The sequence below is a fragment of the Trichosurus vulpecula genome, chromosome 9 (assembly GCF_011100635.1).
Source record: "Trichosurus vulpecula isolate mTriVul1 chromosome 9, mTriVul1.pri, whole genome shotgun sequence".
NCBI classification, from domain to species: Eukaryota; Metazoa; Chordata; class Mammalia; order Diprotodontia; family Phalangeridae; genus Trichosurus; species Trichosurus vulpecula.
The window spans coordinates 128,413,387-128,433,426 of record NC_050581.1 but is presented as its reverse complement, the minus strand read 5'-3'; the positions used below and the strand labels follow the sequence as shown (position 1 = coordinate 128,433,426).

The following is a 20,040-nucleotide window of genomic DNA, read 5'->3' as shown; positions in this document are numbered from 1 at the left end:
GGCCATCTATTTAGCCAAGGGGGGAAAAAAAAATAAAGACTGCTTGAACTCTGAGATTATGCTCCACATACTAAGTTAATTAACATGCTATTTTTTCAACAGATAAACTTAAAATTTTAAAAAGTGTTTGCATTGAGATAACCATATTCTGTTGTTAAAATGCAGAAATAATCGCTTTAGCAGGAGAAATAGAACAGTTGTTCAAAGCTAGACTCAAAGCTTCCAGTTTTTAATCATAGGATCAGAGGATTAGAGATCATTTAGTTCAGCCCTTTCATTTTCCAGATGGGGAAAAGTGAGGCTTAAATTATTTGTCCAAGGTTACATACAGAGTTAGTAGCAGAGCTGAGATTCTCTGGCTCCAAATATCCAGTGGATACTACCCTGCCTCTACATAGAACCAATTCAAGGCTTATCAGTCACTCAGTCAGTAAACATTTGTTAGATACCTACAATGAGCCTAGCACTGGCAATACAAAGAAAGGCAAAAGAGCTCCTCAAGGAGCTCACAACTTAAATAGGGACAGTGCAGAAGAAGTGGCTGAGAAGGAGGGGAGAGAGGGTATCTAGCTCAGGAGTATGATGGAGTCCTGGAGCTAGGTATCTGCCCTGGGTCCCTTCCTTAAACATAGGATCTGGGAAGAGCTTTCTCATGTCCATTCTCCAGAAGGAGAGAGGAGCCCAAGGCAGAAAAAGAGGAGGGAAGGAGAAGGTACTGAGGAGGTGTGAGTTTAAGAGCTGATGTCATTTTGCCAGAAAATGGTTTTCTGGAGACAGTGACTAAGTCCAGGTGAGTAGCCAGGTGTGATTTTTACTTGGCACATTTTGTATTCCAAAGAATCTGCTAATCCTCCTAGGCTATCAATTCTATGTCAGATTGCTGGGCATCTTAGCCTTTGGGCTGGTGGGGTTCTGGGTGGCCTTGTACTTTTCCTGCTTAATCACTCATCTCTATTTTTGTGAATTGTCTCCCATTGTCTATATCCCTTATTACTTTTCCCAATCTAAAGCTGTACCTCTTACCACCCCAGTCTAAATCTTGCCCCCAATACTCCCCAAATCTAGCTCATGCCTCATTTCCTTTAAGATAACTGCCCTAACAAATTCCATTTCAAATGGTGTATTCCCAACTTTGCCTTCCTCTACCACTTATATCTATGGCTTGTTTTACAGACTAATTAGTACTATAAATTCTTCAGGGGATGGAAGGTACCATGCCCTCTACATCTTCTGGATGCCCTATTTTCTAGTGCAGTGCATAAGTTTGCATTGTTGCTGTACCCCCTTCGAAAGATACGGAAGGAGGATGGGATCTGGCTTGGATTGCCTCTCCAGAGGAGCACTTGGGAAGATCAAGAAGCAGAAAAAAGGAATTCCAAGTGGAGAACACTTCCAAAGCAACTGCTTTGTAAATAAATTCAGGTCCATGTTATATAAATAAGGTATGAGGAAATATTGTGTGGAAGAGCCTGCTATCAGATGGCATTAATCAGGGAAGTTGTCTCAAAGGTAGGTGGATGAATGTTGAACTAGATCTAGGGAATTTGGGGGATGCAGGAGATCAAGAAAGCTATATGAATTATGTGAAATAGAAAATTAATAAAAATTTTAAATGATAGAAAAGTTGTATTTAAGCAACTTTCACTTTTCTCATTGTTTTATCTATAGTTATTTTCCCCATCATTAAAAAGACAGAATTATGATTGATTTCACTGGCAATTTTTTCAGAATGACAAAGTATGTCATAAACTATCCTGACTTACTCTTTCAGATTGTTTTTGATGAGAGAAGGGGTATTTACCCAGAGGTACAGAAATAAATGAGTAGTAGTGGGTTTTGTGTATGTAAGTATATATGGAGAGAAAAAAAATTTTAAAATTAATTTCTAGGATTATATTATACAAGCATAAATGAGAAATTTATTTAAATTTTTAAAAGGTGTGGTTTTTAATTCTTGGGAAATTATGACACATGGAAAATACCAGAAAGAACTCACAGATAATAACCCCATTTGATGATAACCATTTCAGTGTTGTCTTGGAACTGTATTATTGGGGGACTGAATTACTATCTCATGGCACCAAATTTTTAGGGTACTGATAAGACTGGTGAAGTGGCTTTGATAAACAGGAACACATTGAACCTTGGTGCAAATCTCCAACCAGATCTTTAACTGAATGTTCTTTGATGGTGTTAATTTTTGCCACTTTTTTTTTTAGCCCAGCTAGGCTTGTTTAGGCCAGAAGCTCGAAATAAGTAAACCGTTCTCTGTATATTTATGATCTTACCACAAAGGAAGGCACATATATAAATGGGAGGTCATTAAAAAAATAAAACAATACATCACTGACCTTTTTTCCTTCCTTCTGATGTTAAGTTTGAATACAGAGAGAATATAGAATTGGTATTGCTTATGGAAGTGTTTTGAATCAAATAATCCACATAGATCACCGGCTCTTAGACTTTTATTACGCAAATTTCCCTTCTGGTTTTTATGATCTGTGCCCTAAACTACATGCTAACTTACACACACACACACACACACACACACACACACACACACACGTATTGAGTTAATACATAGTGAGTTGAACAGTGAAATCAATTTGAGAATCATACTGTTCATAAGTTGTCAGGATTTATAGCTGAAAGAAACCTTAGCAGTCACCTGGGTCAAAATCTCTTATTTTACAGTTGAGGAAACTGATGCTCAGAAGAGGTTAAGTGATGTGTCCACGTTATAAAAGCAGCAAGTAGCAGAGCCAGATTTCAGTCCTAGGTCCCAGGAGCTTTTTCCCTGCAGTACACCACCTTCTATTTTCATTGAATTCAAAATCATAGCTAACCTTCTTCTAATGCTTTCAGGTTTACAAAGAACTTTATCCTTCTTAACTCATTTGACCCTCACAACAGCCCCAGGAGGAAGGTGCTGTTGTATCATCTTCATTTAACAGATGCGGAAACAAGGGGAGCTTAAGTGATTGGCCCAGAGTCTCACAGCTGGTAAGAGTGAGGCAAGATTTGAACTAAGTGCTTCCTGACTCCAAGTCCTGTACTCTCTACCTGGCTGACCAAAAAATACATCATCAATGGAACTATTTAATAACTATTTAAAAATTGAACTCCTGGGCTCGTAATTAGAAACAGAATTGGAAGGAATCTTGGAGATCATGCCTTCCAGCTTCCCCATTTTACAGATGAGGAAACTGAGGCCAGGAGAGATGAAGTAACTTATTGAAAGTGACTGAAGTAGGAAATAGCAGAGCTAGATCCTCTGACTCCAAATTCAGTGCTCTTTTCACTTCACTACTCTGGCCTTAATGAATTTTTTTTTGGTCTCCACCCCTACCCCCAGTTAACTTGAATGTCAATAAAGTCATAAACTAGTCTTGTGCACATGGTTAGGTTCTATTAACCTATTTTCAGATGAGCTGGTAAGTTACCACATAAGGACCTTATCATAAATATTTATCTTTTTTTTGCTACTTCCCCAGCTTGTGATTTCACCAGTATAGGTATTCCATTCATCAACTCCTTTTGAAGAGTTCTATGAGACTTGTTGCAGCTGAAAGTGTCATCACCTTGAAGACTAGCTGGTGATGAGCCTCCTAGAGCTCACTGTGTTGGACCTCAGACAATTGGCATTTAGTCATTGAGTGAGCCTGGATCTGAAGCATTTCCAACTTGGTGAGATGACCCTCGGAAGCTTTTGTTCTTTCACAGTGAGACTTTGGAAGAGGATTGTAAGTGGAAGAGGGAGTTCAAGCCTGTATAGAGTGTTGCTTGACCCAAAGAGTTTATTTTTTTGCCCCTCCATAGTGAAGTACTAAATTATTTTGTGCAAATCCCAGCTTGTTGGGCTTGAGTGTGTGTTAGGTGGTTTCAGAGGTGTGTTGACTTCCCAGCCTCATGGAGTCCATTCAGCTGAGAGAACTAATACCTTTCTTGGATATGCCTCTCTTCATTAGGAGGAACTGATATATTCCCTTGCTTCAAAGAAACTAGTTTAGGTTTCTTCTTGGATTGATAGAGTTTTTCAGGCTGGATTCAGTCTCTATAATATAGAAAAGAACATGTTTCTTCTCCTTACAGCATTCCTGTTCCCATATAGTAATGGCATACTATAATTTGAGTTTGTTAGCAACAAAACTGTTGCTGCTGTGAACTGTACTCTGGCTTGTATTCTTGGTAAGCTGAGTCTTAGTGATTTAAGGGGGGCTTGTCAGAAATTTCAGAAATGAAACAGCACAGTATATTCTTGTTGCTATAAGATAGCTTTGGAGTATGTTAGGGAATATTAGTCAGGCTTACTATCTAAGTATAGGGTTGGTTAAAAAAAAGGCTTTGACATAATTTAAGATAAAAAGAACTATGTAAAAGTAAGATAATAAAAGAAGATAGAAACTTTTTAAGCTGCATATTATATATATGAGCTAGATAAACTTGACTCATTTTCAAAGGCAACTTGATTTGTTTTTCTTGGCAAAATTGTGACTAAAAGAAATATGAAATTTAACCTCTTTCCCTTATCATTTTGATTTGTATATGATCATGTTTGAGAGTTGGGGAATGAAGGTTATAATTGACCATTTTTGGTATAGTTTTCCCTTGGAGCCCATAAGTCTTTACAGTTGAAATTAATTCAATTAAATAAGCTTTTAAGTGTGTACTATATTTCAGGCAATGTGTTGTGCTGGGTATGCAAAGACAAAAAAGATTATTCATGTGTATTTGCTTTTACTAAAGCTATGTGAATCTGTATCCAAAAGCCTGATTCATTTTTCAGGTATACTTTGAGTCTGTGATTACATCGTTGTGAGTATTCAGTTTGTCAGTGGTGGCAGATTTTCTATGCAGTCCTCCATGCCTGCTCCCTACTATACAATTCTTATCAATATGCTCCCATGAATCCACCATGGAGCATCAGACTAACCCACAAGACATATCTTTGCTGTTATTTTGATACTTAGGGGTACCAGTTGGTGCCACTCATGTAGTCCATCTGTTGTCTCTTTTTCTTAGGCTGTGGCCGACCTGCTTTTGGGTCAAATTTATCCATGACCATGTTTGTCTTTTATGCATAATATCTTCCCTGGATTCTGGCAAATAGTTCGGTAAACATCTAGATTCCTCCACTAGGTTCACTTGATGTCAGTCCTTGGTGGATCCCTTCAGTCTAGTTTAACAAATATTAAGCATGGTGCTAGATGCTAGAGAAGTGTTCTATATCTTGAAGGAATAATGACTTCTATTGTAGAATCTGATGTGAACATAGGCAAGTATGACTTTAGGCACACAATGAAGACATAAAAGGGAGAGAAAATCAGGAGCTCTAGGAATATTTGAAGTAGGATAGACCCACTTCACCTAACAGCTGTCAGGGTCAAGGCAGGCTTAATGAGTAGATGACTTCACTTTTTTATCTCTGTTATAGCCATCACCATTTTCCTAGTCATCCAGATACATGATCTCAGAGTCATCCTTTACTCTCCCCTCACTTTTACCCTTCAAATCTATTCAGTCACTTGCCACATCCTGTAGATTTTACTCCTGAAAGATTTTTTTTTTTTATTTCCATGCCCTTCTCTTCACTCACATGACTGATTAATCTCCAACTCCGGGCCTGAATTAGGTCTTGCTTGGACCATGGTAATAACTTAATCATTGGTTTCCCAACTTCCAGCCTTTCCACTCAACAGTTGATTCGATCTGGTAAGGAGCCACCCTTTCTGACTTTGTCTTCTTAAGTGCCATTAGCACAGTGCCTGGTACATAGTGAGCACTTAACAAGTGATGATTCATTCATTCATGAATGTCCACTTCTTCACATGGTACATCAGATATCATGCCCGGATTTCCTTCTTCTCTGTCTCACCCAAGTTTGTTTGTTTTAAACCATCTGTCAAAGGAACAGAACTGTTTGGTCGTTCTTTGCCATTCCTTTTCATTTAAATATTTCATTATATTCTGTTTTATTCTCAAGAGCTGTTTATAAACTTAAACAACAAATTACTAAGTTGGGAATTTGCTTTTTTCCATGTAATCCTGTTTGTTTTTTAAAGACCTATCATCCCATATATTTCCTATACCTAATTTTCTTTCAAATTTGTTCCATTTGGACATGAAACTGGGACCATCTTCACATTATGCATGGATGTATCTTCTTTTTAGCCATCAAATGATGATGTTTGACTTAAGTCAAAGGCTTTGTTTGTGGGAGTTTAGATATATAGCTCCTCTGTAGTTTATAGGTTTGGAGAGTTGCCTTAGACCTGGAGAAGATAAATGACTTGCCTAGGGTCACACAGTATAAACCATGTGTCAGAGGGCAGGACTGGATCCCAGATCTTCACAATTGATGTTCTGTCTGTTACACCAATCTGATGTCAATCCAAAGTACATGATGACAAATTAATGTTGTCAGAAGAGTCTAGTTCCTGATGATATCTAGCTATATAATCTATCTTTTCCTGGAACCTCCATATTTCATGTGAGATCTCTCTTAGCTTATGTACAGTAACTGGTGGAAGGCATTAAATATGCTTGGATATTGTGGTCTGAGGAAATTCCATCTCCTCCACTCCTTTGAGAATCTTTTCCACATATAGGTATCTTTTCTGCAATATCCTTGCTAATCACTTTTCTTTAATTCCTCTGAAACTATTTCCAGTGGTAATCACTTTGGAAAAGGAATTGACCCATCATCTTCTCCTTACTTAATTGTTATACAAAGCTGTTCCAAAGCAGCCATGTGAAAAATGGTGAGTTCACCTGAAATATTCATTTTTTCCCCTTTTTTTGTTCTCATTGAGAACAATTAGAGCAAGGAAATTAAGTTTGAAATTTCAGGTTCATTAAACAGAGAATCAAATACATATTGGTGACTTTTGGGGATCTGCAACTACCACGAACAGAAATAAAAAATGTTAGTTGATTGTGGGCTATTATACATGAAGTACATTTTCCAATGCCATAGCATATATACTTAGAATAGTGTGTCCCCTTCGGTGTGTCTACTGTTAAATTGGAATTGGGTGCAAAAAATTGCCGATGTGATCATTCAAGATGGAGGTTTTTGAGGAATTCTGAAATGGAGATTGCTACTCCCTTTAATTCTTCCTGGAGTTTAGTAAAACATTTCTTGATGACTTTCTTTATCAAGGGCCAGAAAGCAGGGATTAGCAGGTCCCCTCCCACCTCTCAGGTCTAAAAGAATGCCTCTCTACTTGGGACAAAATCTTCAGTTTGTCCACAGCGACTGCTCCCACTCTGGGCCTGTGGGCTAGGTACCATCTGCTCACTTGTTATTTCATGTGATTTGGTTTAAATATGCACTGTCAGGGCTACTGCTGTACTGTACTATATGTATATTTAGAGCCTTTAAATTTTAGTGACACATCTATGATTTCTGTTCTGTAACTGCACTTCGTAATGGAAGTTTCTCTTTCCCATTTTATATCATCAGAGGCTCTTCATAAAGGCTTGTTGATTTATTCATTAATCTTGTCATTGCTGGCTTCTGCATAATATGCCTTTAGGATCATTTCACCTGCCAAAGTAGTCATTCCCTTACTTCATGTTATTGCATTTTTCAGGAAGTTTTAATATGACACTATTTTAGCTAATAGATGACTTTTACAGGGAAACAAAATTTATTAGAGTTTAGAGAGCACAGTACAAAATGCTGGTGGCTTTCATAGTGCATTTTGTTCCCAATACAAGGAGTGATGTGGACATTTTTCTTTCTAGTCCTTCTTTCAGTGGTGAAGCCTGGGGAAAAAAGGGTGAAGCAAGGGAAGACATGGAAATATTTAAGTGAAGAGATCCATTTGGGGGAGGTAGAGGCAACTAACCCTCAACTTCTCTTGGAAAGTGGAGATATAAGAAATATGAAGTTTTTGCAAGTATGACTCTTCCTGAGTGAGGGAAAAGTGGATATACTGGAGTGGGGTTTTAAACCTCTCTTGTATCATGGATCCCTTTGGCAGTCTGATGAAGCCTATGGACCCCTTCTCAGAATAATGGTTTTTTTTTTAAATATCACAAGTGAAGGAAATGCTAAATTTGTTAGAGATTGATGAAATTAAATGCATTTTTTTTCTCACCTGAATTCATAGACCTCTTGTTAAGAACTTGTGGACCAGAGGGAACTTCAGGAGTGGGGCAGAGAGTTGAGGCAAATAAATAAAAAAGGAAGAGTAAGTTCTTTGTGGGGGAAAATATGTCAGTGAAGGATTTTTTGGAAGGGGAAGAGGGGAAAGGCCCACTAGGAAGTAAAGCGATGAAAACTCGGGCAATATCCTGCTTTAATGTAGGGTGTCTAGTCACCTTTTATACAAGTCTTTTTGGAAACTACTAAATTTAGAATTTTAATCTTAAAGAGATACTTGTTGAAGTAGAAAAGATCAACTATTTTTCTGTTAACATTTGTGGGGTATTACATACATTGGTCTGAAAAATACTGCAGATCCATTGTCTAGACTCTGAGCTCCAAGGAAGGTATCTTGCAAGGTAGTGATTTAAAATGACATAGGGAGATTCTCTATGTTTCAGAGCCTGACAGAGAGGCCTAGTTATTCTTAGGGTGGGTATCATGATTTTGGAAATAGCCTAACTTGACAAGGGAAGTGATGTGTGGTGTTCAGACCTTCAGCTGCCAAGAGGAAGCACTGAAAGCAGGCTGGACGAGCGTGACATTGATTCAATCAGCTGGACTATGTCAAACAGGGTCAGGCCCAGAAAACCCATAACAACTGTTATTGAATAACCACAGGCAGAAAAATGGAATCTGTGGGCTGAGAAAGAATCAGTTAGTAAAGGCTCTAACACACATTGCTAAATGAGAGCATTTAATTGTTCATTGTAAGTCTCTCCTCTCCCCTCTTTTAAAATCCAACTCAATGTTAGGTTTTGATTTCCCGTATTTGTTGTTGCATCATTTCAGTTATTTCCAACTCTGAGTGACCCCATTTGGAATTTTCTTGGCAAAGATACTGGAGTGGTTTGCCATTTACTTTTCTAGCTCATTTTACAGATGAGGAAACTGAGGTAAGCAGGGTTAAATATCCTGCCCAGTGTCACACAACTAGTGTCTGAAGCAAGAGTTGAACTAAGGACTTCATGATTCCAGGCCCACTGTATTCTCTAGCTTCCCACATTTTTAGGCTTGGAAATCTTTCTTCATAGGGCCTATGTTGTGTTTAGTAAATTATTGGTATTCTCTGGATGAACTGGACTATTAAATATATAATAGAAAACACTGGACATGTAATAATCACTTCTTATTTAAAAAAATCATATGGGTAATAGCTGAGCATCTCTAAATTTGCTCTATAACCTTCTGTTTGATTCCCTACTCCCTGATTTTTTTTAAAGGACATAACTAAATCATAAAGAGAGAGTGTGGTTAGAGGCAGGCCTTGGAGTCAGGAAAACGTGGATTCGAATGTTGCCTCTGACACATACTGTGTAACCATGGGTTGGGTAACTTAATCACTTCTCAGTGCCTCAGGAAATCCTATAAGAATTGCTCTTAATAGATGAAGACATAGATATGAATCTTGTCTATGCCATCCTTCCCTAGTCTTAAGCTTATTAATACACCTTATAGAGGTAATTAATGCACTTTATAGATACATGTACTCAGTAACATAGTGCATGACTTTGTATTTATCCCCAATACTTCTAATTCTTCCTTTATGAATATATCTTTATATCTACTGTGGCAGCTCCTTATGTCCTCAGAGAAGAGAGAGATCAGTGTGGCTCAGGGAAGCAGGGAAGGTTCAAGGGAGGAGGAAAGGATCCAGTGATTGATTGGCTACGAGAGGTAAAGGGTAGGGATGAGTCAAAGATAGACTCGATTTTTCTGGTCAGAGTGTATGATGGTGCCATCAGTAGCTGGGTTTTGGGTATGTTAAGGATGGACTTCAGGAGGGGAGGGCAAGAAAGTGAAAGTAGAATTATTGAGGGGCCAGTTGGAAACATAAGACTGGTACTTAGGTAAGAGGTCAAGACTGGAGATTTAAACAAATGTGGCACCTGGCAGCTTAGGGGTGAGAGGTAAAGTCCTTAGAGTAGAGGAGCTATTTTTGAGGGAGAAAGCAGAAAAAGGGGAGAACGAACTTGTCTCCTCTGCTGCAGTTCATAGTTACAAATGTCCACAAAGCTTAGTATCATTCTTGGGGAACAACACACCAACAAGGGAATGGGCTAAGCAACTCCTTCCCCATGTCCATCAGTGTTACGGGCAGCCAAGTGGCACAGTAGCTATAATGCTGGACTTGAAGTTGGGAAGTCCTGAGATAGAATTCTGGCTCAGCCACTTAGCTGTGTGACACCTTAACCTTAGAGGTGGCTAGGTGGTGAAGTGGATAGAATACTGAACCTGGTGTCAAGAATACCTGAGGCAGACAGAGGTTAGGTTACTTGTCCAGGGTCACACAGCTAGGATGGGTCTGAGGCTAGTTTTGAATGGGTATTAGCTGAGCATCTCTAAATTTGCTCTATAACTTCTGTTTGATTCCCTACTCCCTGAATTCAAAACTAGCCTCAGACCCATCCTAGCTGTGTGACCCTGGACAAGTTACCTAACCTCTGTCTGCCTCACCTGTAAAATGGGGTTTTAGTAGGTGCTTATTCTCTTCTCTCTTTCCTTCTCTAACCTCTATCAAGCTCAGCTTCCTTATCTATAAACTAGGATGATACCTACCCCATAGGGCAGTGAGGATCAGAGGAGCTAATTTAGGTAGTGTCTTGCAAATCTTAACATGTTAGATAAATGCTAGATGCCGTTAATACTATTGTGTAGTCCTGTCTGTCTGTATCAGGCCTTTCATTACTTTAGTTTCTCTGTCCTCTGTTCTCTGATGGTTTCTGTTGGCTTCCTTTTGCCCAAGGACCTTGACTTTTGTATGCATGTTTGAAGTGTGATTCTGCCAATGCCATTCTACCTTATATGACCCAGATCTGCACCCCCCCCCCCCAGTGGGGGAAGGTGGGTGACCATGAAGCTGGGATGACTAGAGGGGTGTGTGACAGGTAGGACCTCCCTCCCTCAGCCCTTTTTCATGGCATAGATGTGACAGTGGTTTCACTGAGATTTTACCATCAGAGCCCAAACTCTGCCAGGTCCTACCAAGCCCAAAAGGCTTTGAATATCAGCCTCATGCTTTGTCGGTCAAAAAGCTTTTATTAAGTGCCTACTATGTGCTAAGCACTGTGCTAGGTGGTGGAGATGTGAAGACAGAAATGAGAATAGTGCTTGTATTCAAAGAACAGTTTTGGGGTGTGTGTGTATGTGTGTGTGTATACTGCAGTTAGATACTAGGTGCTTTTTGAGGGGAAGGCACTACCACCTTTAGGTATCAGTAAAAGCCTTACGTAGAAGGTGATGCTGGAGCTAAATCTTGAAGAAAACTAGGAATTCTGAGACAGGGAAGAGAAATGGAAGTGTAGGCATTGTAGGTGTGGAAGACAGGCAGCTCCAAGGTATGTCAAGACAAGTCAAGTCAATGAGCATTTATTAAGCACCTACATGCTGGGCTAAGTGTAGGGAATACAATACAAATAGAAACGCAGTCATTGCAGTCAAGATCTTATATTCAAGTGAGGGAAGGTAACACACTGAAAGGTGCTTGGGTGGGACTGAGGGGAATAATGGGGAGGGGAAGGATCAACACACCAACTGCCCAGGACAATGGGAGAGATAATTTAGAAAGTCAGAAGTACAGTCTCATGAGGAATGAAAATGTGGAGGGGGGAAGATTGAGTGCCATGTAGAAGGAACAGCAAGAAGGTCATTTTGGCCCCTGGCCATGGGCTATTTTCAGAGGACTAGCCTACCCCCTCTTATACCTGCCTGGCTGCTGTCCTTGGAATGTTGATAGTGAAGGAGGAGAGGAGGGAAAGCCACAGAAGGAACTGTCAGTAGGAGTTATAATGGTAGCAGAAAGAGAACTAGGAAAGTATCATGTCATAGAAGGGAAGAAGGGTGGCCACAGGGGTGGATACGGCCTAGAGGTCAAGGGGAACGAGAACTGAGAAGAGCCTATTGGATTTGGCGATTAGCAGGTCACTGACCTTCTGAGGAAACAGCTTCAAGAGAATGGTAGTAGTAGAAGTCAGATTGCAAGAATTTAACCCGTAAGTAGGTGATGAGAGAAGAGGAGACAATGAGTGTAAATTCTCTTTGAAAGTTCGGTGTTGAAAGGATATGGTATCTATTGGAAAAATACATCAGACGAGTGCACCCTTGGGACTTAATGGAGAAATGATGGTGATGGATGTGGGGTTAATGAGCTTGGGAGGTGGAGGGGTGAAGAGCACCGTACTCTAATGTTTAATTCAAGATGCACAGAATTCTTAGTACATAAAAATAAGCAAAAGTAAGACATTTTCCTAACTGAAGTGCTATGGAAATTGTGATTTTCTTCTCTAAATAATCCTTTTGTTTTCTAGGTTTAAACATGTCATTGAAATGCATTAAAATGGCAGCATTAGCAGCATTACAGGATGTAGTCAGTGTTGCATCCAGTGCTGGTTAGGTTAATATTATACATGTTGATTTTCATCAGAGAATTAAGCGGAAAAGGCTGTCTATTTTAGAGGACAATGGGAACCTTGTTTTGACCCCATTACCTGAATAGACTCTGATCTCATCCCTAGGAGGATTTTAAAAATTAATTTCATTATATTTTAATACCTTAAACCAGAAGTTCTTAAGCTGGGAGTCTGTGAAATGTTTAAAAAATATATACTTTGATAACTCTTTTTTTTTCATCAAAATACCAGTGCTAGTATTTTTAAATGGGATTTTTTTTCAATTATCAACTCCATCCCACACTCTGGGTGGGGGGGAGAAACCCCTTGTAGTAAATAACATAGACATAGTCAAGCAAGCAAATTCCCATAAGGGCTATGTACAAAAATGTGTCTCATTCTGCCTGTTTAGTTAGGAGGCAGCTAGCTAACATTCTTCCCCATAACTCCTCTGGAATCACAGTTGATTATTTCCATTGATCAGAATTATTCTGCCTTTCAGAATTGTTTTTTTTACAGTGTTGAATGTTTTTGCAATTCAGTTCGATAGCTATTTCAATATAATTGGTTTCCTTTATAGCATCATGTATTTTATATATTTAAGAACATTACCCTGGGGAGTGCATAGGGTTCACCAGACTGCCAAAAGGGTCTGTGAGTCACACAAATGTTAAGAACTCATGCTTTAAAGCTAATTCACCACTACAAGAAAACTTTGAGAGAGACCTTGTAGTTAATTTTCAAATATTGATGAGAGTAGGTGTTTGGGAAGCCCAGGGTAAGAAATAAATTAACTTTTCTAGTTTGTACTCTTAGAGTTTACATACGATGTTTGGAATAATATGTGGAAAACTGTGGATGGAGAGGTTCCATCTGCTGTTAGACTCTGTCTAAAAATCTTTTCCTAGCAGATTGTCTTGCTTCTCAAGACTTTTGTCTAAGTGGTGCTGGTACATCTGGATCCTGTATGCATTCCTCTGAGTTGGAGCCTTTGGGGATTCAAAGTTGGTGCATTTTTATCTTATAATCAGAATGATTTGTTACTTTGAGGTCAGCCTGTGAGGTAGTTCTAAAGTCCTTGCTGAATGAAGTATGATTTCATGCCTTAGGTTTTAAGAGCCTTATGTTCACTCATCAGACCAAGTAAAACAGATAGACCTGTCTCTGTGTTCCCAGTCTTTTGGCACATGGCTTGTTTTTGTGACTGTCTCTTGGGGGATCCCATTTAAACAAATAAACTTCTCTTTTGGGGCTACATACTACCCATGGACACTATTGCCAGCGTAGATTGATTTCCTGCCTAATGGCAGCTCTTCCAGTTCTGTGGCAGATTTCAGGATCAGGCATAATAGAAGCTAAAATAATTTTATGGTTGGCTAGTCTTTATGCTTCAGCACATGCATCAGAGTGCCCTAGGGGTGCAGGAAGAATTCCGGAGTTCACTCATACACAATGAATATCATTGACCAGATGGATAAATAAGTCATTGTGAATTTTTACCTTCCTTCTATATACATCAGGTATAGTTCTTATTCAAAATAGGTTCCAAACCGTATAGATTTGTGATCTATGTAGGATAGAGACACCCCCCACCCCAACTCCACCATTTCCACAGCAAGATTCTTTTGATCGGCTAACCATTTAACATAGTTACTTCTGGAGTGTGCACTCATTAGATGAAAAATAAATATTTTTCCTGGTCAATGTTATTCTGTGACCAACAATACGAATAATCCCATTTAAAAAGAGAAGGTACATGAGGTCCTAAGTATGGAGGAAATTAGAAAAGTCAGTTTAAAATTCAGGATGCAAGAAAACTTGAAGGACCTGCCTGAGTTACGGCGTTGATTGATCTTGTGTGTGTAGGAGATGGTGAAATTCTTTCTGTCATCCTTCAGTCTTGAAGTCTTTGAATACCCAGTTGTTTCCTATAGAGAAAAAAAAAGCAACTAGTGGTCAGAGAGTGATTATGGAGATCCTATTGTGGCTGAGAGAGAATGCTTTTAGTTCCTTATTATGGCACAGCTGCATCCTCCTGGGGAGAAGTCCTGTGAAATCTGCATTGGTTCCAGCCTTAAATCGCCATTGTTAGGACCTTCAAGCCAACACATGACCTGCTCAATTTAGACAATTGGCCCAAGTTGAAGGTTTTGCCTGTAGGAATTTAGACGTGTATTTATTTTGACAGTTGATTCTTATGTTGTCCGGAAATAGATGAAGTAAATAAGCCAAATGCGTGCTTTTCATTGGAGCTGAGAGCATGGAGTTATGCTGCATTTCTCCTGGTATTTTGAAACATTTCTTCTCTTCAGGCGAGTGTCCTGAAATGCCTGAGCTTACCCTAATGCTTGTTACTGCTTCAGGATAATCGAATCTTGCCTTGCATGCTTGGATTTGGCTTCCAAAGTAAGGAGCACTTTAAGAAACCAATCTCTTCGTAGCTTGGCTCCAGGAAAAAAAAAAAAACCAACAAAAAACTTTCACCTGAGTCATCATAACTTTACTCAGTCTAGCAGCTGGTAACTGCTATCAAATGTTAACTTGGTATGCACTCGTTCTTGCTGCCCACCAACTTTCTTTTGCAATTTCGGATTACATCATAAATGAATAATCTCCTTAGTTATCAGGGAAAGTTCCGGCTCTGCCCTCTAAAGTGCCTAACTGTCCTGTAATAGGAACTTTTTCAAGGATTGGGAGGACTTGCTGGATAAAATAAGCATTGCTAGTCAAGCAACTCAGCAATTGTATTTTGTTTTTTTCCTAGTGTGCAAGTATTCCTGTCACAAGAAATGTGAAACAAAGGTAAGTACTACATTTCTCTGTTTCAGTGGTATATTATAAGTAAGTTAGATTTTGTCAAATGAAATGTATAGAACTAAACTTACTTTAAAAGAATGCTTCTTTGAAAAGTAACTAGTGTTAGGATATAATAGATATGTCTATATATGTATGTATGTATATACATGTTTTTTAACTTATATTTTACTTAAGCATTTATTTTCTCTCTCTTTCACCTTCCCCACTCCAAAAATGTTTTTGAAAAAAAAAGAAGAAAAATAAAAACCTTGTAAGCAAAATATACATATTCTAGCAAAACCTAATTCCACTACTGTGGCCCTGTCAAAAGATATGTGTCTCCTACTGCATCTTGAGTCCATCACCTCTCAGGAGGTGGGTAGCATCTCTCATTATCAATCTTCTGGAATCATGATCAGTTACCACATTGATCAACATTCTTAATACTTTCGACAGTGTTTGTCCTTATAATGCTATTGTTTATTGTATGATTTGTTCTCCTGGTTCTCACTTTACCTTGCCTCATATTATGTAGCCTATTTGTTTATGTCAATGAATATCATCTCTTTTATTTACTTATAATAAACTACAGAGCTATACAACTTCCACAGGACATGAACATTTCAAATTCTCACTTGGGACAAGGTGTGTAGTGGTGTTGGTGATAGTATCAGTAGAAATATAGCTAATTACATTGGTATACCACCTTAAAGTTTACAAGGTGCTGTATAGAATCTCCTGAACTGATTAGCTCTGTACTCCTAGAATTGTCTTTTATGATATGAATGCTCCTTGGCTTTCTGTAACAATTCTTTCTTCCAATGTTGGCCTCTGCTGTCAGTTTACAACTCGTTCTCAGTACCTGGAAAAGGCTAGCGATGTCTTATATGCATTTGAAGCACATTTTCTGTTAAGGTAAAAGATGAGAAAACTTAAATCAATGTCTTTTTATTGGGGGGATGTAGATGACTTTCATTAAACAAAGAAGAATGAAGTTCTGGCATTTGAATCACTTGCTGAATTAAACCATTATGAGAAAATAATTTTTCTTGATTCATTCATTTAATAAAAATTTATTAAGTGCCTGTGATGTGCCAGGCACTTTACTAGGCATTGGGGATACAAAGATAAAACATAAGTAGTATCTGTCCTAAGATAGCTTATTTCTATTAGGGATGGGGATCCACAATGATGGAAAACAACATGTACATAGAACATATACAGAGTGAGTGCCAAGTGCCAACTGGGTAGCATCAGTATTGGCCTTTTGTCAGAGGTGGCACACCAGCTGAGCCTTGAAGTCAGGGATTCTTCGAGACAGAGGTGAGGATGAAGTATATTCCAAGCATGGGAGACTCCTACTCTAAAGGCATAGAGACCAGGAGTCGAATGGTATGAATAGGAAATAGCAAGTAGTGTGATTGGGTTGGAATGTAAATTGTAATTTAGTAATTGGGTTGGAATGGTAAAGTTCATGAAGGAGAGTGAGATGCAGTAAGTTTAGATCCAGATAATGAAAGGATAGTCAGCCAGAGGAATTTATATTTTTTCCTAGCGGCAGTAGGGAGCCACTGCAGTGTTTTGGGTAAGAGAGTGACATAGTCAGACCCCTGCTTTACAAATACTGATTGTTGGCCATGTGGAGAATGGATTGGATCTGGGAGAAATTGGACTCATTGAGACCAATTAGTTGACTGGTGTAGTAATCAAAGCAAGAGGTGATGAGGGCCTGAATTATGATGGTGGCCATGTGAATAGGAGAAATGGATGCAAAAAATATTGTGGAAGAAGGCTTGGGAACTGATTAGCTGTGAGGGATAGGGAAAAGGGAGATTAGTACACTGGACTTTCAAGTGGTAAACCAGGATGACTGGAATGATGGTGGGGGACTCAGCAGAAATAAGGAAGTTAAGGAAAACGGGAACTGTTCCTCTGTTTGTGTGTGTGTGTGTGTGTGTGTGTGTGTGTGTGTGTGTGTGTGTGTGTGTGAAGATAATTAGTTTTGTTTTGGGCAGGTTGAGTTTGAGTTGTCTACAAGACATCCAATTAGAGATACTCAGTAGACAGTGGCGTAGGGGTTAGATTTCAGGAGACAGACAAGACCTGGGAGTGATTTGCATTGAAATGATAGTTGAACACACGGTAGCTAACGAGATTATTAAGAGATGGTGGGAAAAAAATGGCCCAGGACTGACAGGAACTTGAAGATTGAGTGACAAGACAGGAAGGAGGAGAACCAACAGAGAACAATTTCACAGAAATCCAGGGAGGTAAGGAGTGATCTTGGAGGGAGGGGGTGGTCACCAACATCAAATGCTACAGAGAGATCAGGAAGGATCAGGACGGTTGGATTTGGCCATCAAGAGGTCATTGGTGATCTTGCAGAAAGCAGTTTCAGCTGAGTTATGAGGTTGTAAGCCAGTTTGCCAGGAGTTGAGATGTGAGTGTGATGAATAGAGATGCCTTTTCTGAGTTTTAACGTGAAAGGAAGTTTAGCTTGAGGAGATAAAAGATCAGATGAAGGTGTTTTTGTTTGGTTTGTTTAAATAGGATTGGGGGACATATGGGCATGTTTGTAAGCAGTAAGGAAAGAGCCAGTGGGTAAGGTGAGATTAAAAACTGGGTTATAAGAGAAAATGATAAACAGAGCAAAGAGATTGACAAACTTCCTTGGACACTGAGAGGAAAATGGTAAAAGAATTGTCTGGGAGGTTGATAAATCATTTTTATTAAGGCTAAAAACTGTCTCATTTGAGGAACTTTTTTATTAACTTAATGCTTTTTTGGGTTGTATAGTGTTATATTAAAACTCTGATTTTTGTGATTAAAAAGGCAACTGTGGAACCAATATATAGAATGGAGACACTGGAAAGTCATTTGGTGATAGTAAATGCCAAAGCCATGAAACTTTGCCAGTTTTCCTCTGGCCTACCACAAATGGCTAGGGGTTCTTGGATTGCAAAATTCAGCTATGCAAATCTTGAAAGAAATTGTTTAATCTTGAATTTCAAGTTAACTAAGGAGATCATGGATACCTGGTTCACCTAAAGGGGGCCAACATTCCGAGGAGTGGTCTTCAGCATGTTTTTGGTTGTTGATTTGGTTTTGGGTCGTCACCTTTTTAGAGATAAGGACTTGAGGGGCACTGAGGATAATTAAAAGGGGCTCAGATAATTAGTAGTAATAATAGTAACTGACAAGTTATATAGTGCTTAAAGTTTCAAAGCATATAAATTTTTTTGAACTAGCCTTGTGATTTCATTGGTATTGGGAACTGCCAGTGAAGAAACTCCCTGAACCAATGTAGTTTATGGACTGCTTTATAACAGTTTTATTCAGAAAGGGAAAAAAATCCCAAACTTTTTGTCTATATTAAATTACTGAGGGAAAAAATATCCTTGTTCATTTTATTTAATGAACAGCTTCTTTTATCTGGATAGAATTATTCTGAGAAGGATAAGGTAACTGGCTTAACACAGAATACAGTAAAGTATTGAATATTTTAGTCATATATTTCTATCAGATGTTCCTGAAACAAGGAGTTGAAACAGCTTCTCTTCCTGCACTAGAATTCATCTTTTCTTAGTGCTTAAGTGGAACATGTAGGGATTTATATTTTACTTTTAGTTGATAATGTTGTTAGTATTAGCAAAAAATAATGGCTATAAAGAGGCAGCAAGCATAGTGTAGTAGTTAGAGTTAACCATGGAGTCCAGAAAAATGGGTTTACTTCTTATCTCTGCTACATATTGGCTCTCTGACTCTGGCCAAGTCACTTAACCTCTAAGTGCCTCAGGCAACTTTCTGAGAATTTAAGGTGTGAAGAAGTTGCTTATCTGCTTTGGTAGAAGAAGTTCCTCACCAAGAGCCTCACATGAGGTTTAGAAAAAAATAGTAATTGACTTTTTTTTTTTTTTAAATAGAGCATCAGTTTGGTATAGTGGGAGTAACACTAGCTCTGTTGTCAGAGAGCCTGAGTTCCAATCCAGATTCTGATGCTTACCATCTATCTCTTCAACTTTGGGCAGGTCACATGACCTACCTTGGCCTCAGCTTTTGGAGATTGCATCAGATAGATGGCTTTTGAGGTCCTTATCAGCTCTAAATCATTATGACATGCAGATGTTAAATGGATTACATTGATTGTCAAATCTGAACTTCAGTGGGAGCAAAGGTACAATGGTGGGAAGGGGTAGTTTTATAGTCTCCACTCAACTGGATGGATAAATGAGGAAGCAGAGAGCCCTGAGGTCAACCTGCTAGCCAGTGTTGGAACCTGGCTTCAAATCAAGTTCTACTGACTGTCCAGTCCAGTACTTCTTTCCCTGCTCGCCTGTAATCTTCAGAAGAAATAATCTCTCATTTTTGGCTAGCTACATAGACAAGTCTAAGTGGTTGTTATCCTAGGTTGTTGAAGTGAAGCCTGTGTGAGAGGTGGCAGAATCTATGTTGCTGGATTTTAGTCTGGCTGAGAGGAAGATAGAAATAAATAATTTACATACTAGGAGAGGGAGGAAGTACACATTAAGGCAGAAAAGTTTTGGCCTTATTTCTTTGTGCCGAGATGATTCCCCCAGCCTGAATTGCTTTTCAGATCACAAGCTGCAGTTCTTTTACCCTGTCCCTTTGGAGATCTCTCTGCTGTTCCTGAATCTGAGCTAAGAAGTTCTATGGGACCCAGATCAAATTGCTGCTACTCAGAAC

At 38.9% G+C, this 20,040-nt stretch overlaps 1 protein-coding gene across 2 annotated transcripts in view; it reads left to right on the top strand.

The window, feature by feature from the left end:
• The window catches only part of TNS3 (tensin 3), a 424,477-nt gene that overhangs the window by 111,217 nt on the left and 293,220 nt on the right, over positions 1-20,040 (top strand). The window contains exon 3 of one of the 2 annotated variants that reach the window (XM_036738320.1): positions 15,305-15,342. The gene's annotated coding sequence lies outside the window, so the exon portion shown is untranslated. Of the gene's footprint in view, positions 1-15,170; positions 15,343-20,040 lie in introns of those variants that run through there. The other variant, XM_036738321.1, reaches the window with a different exon arrangement.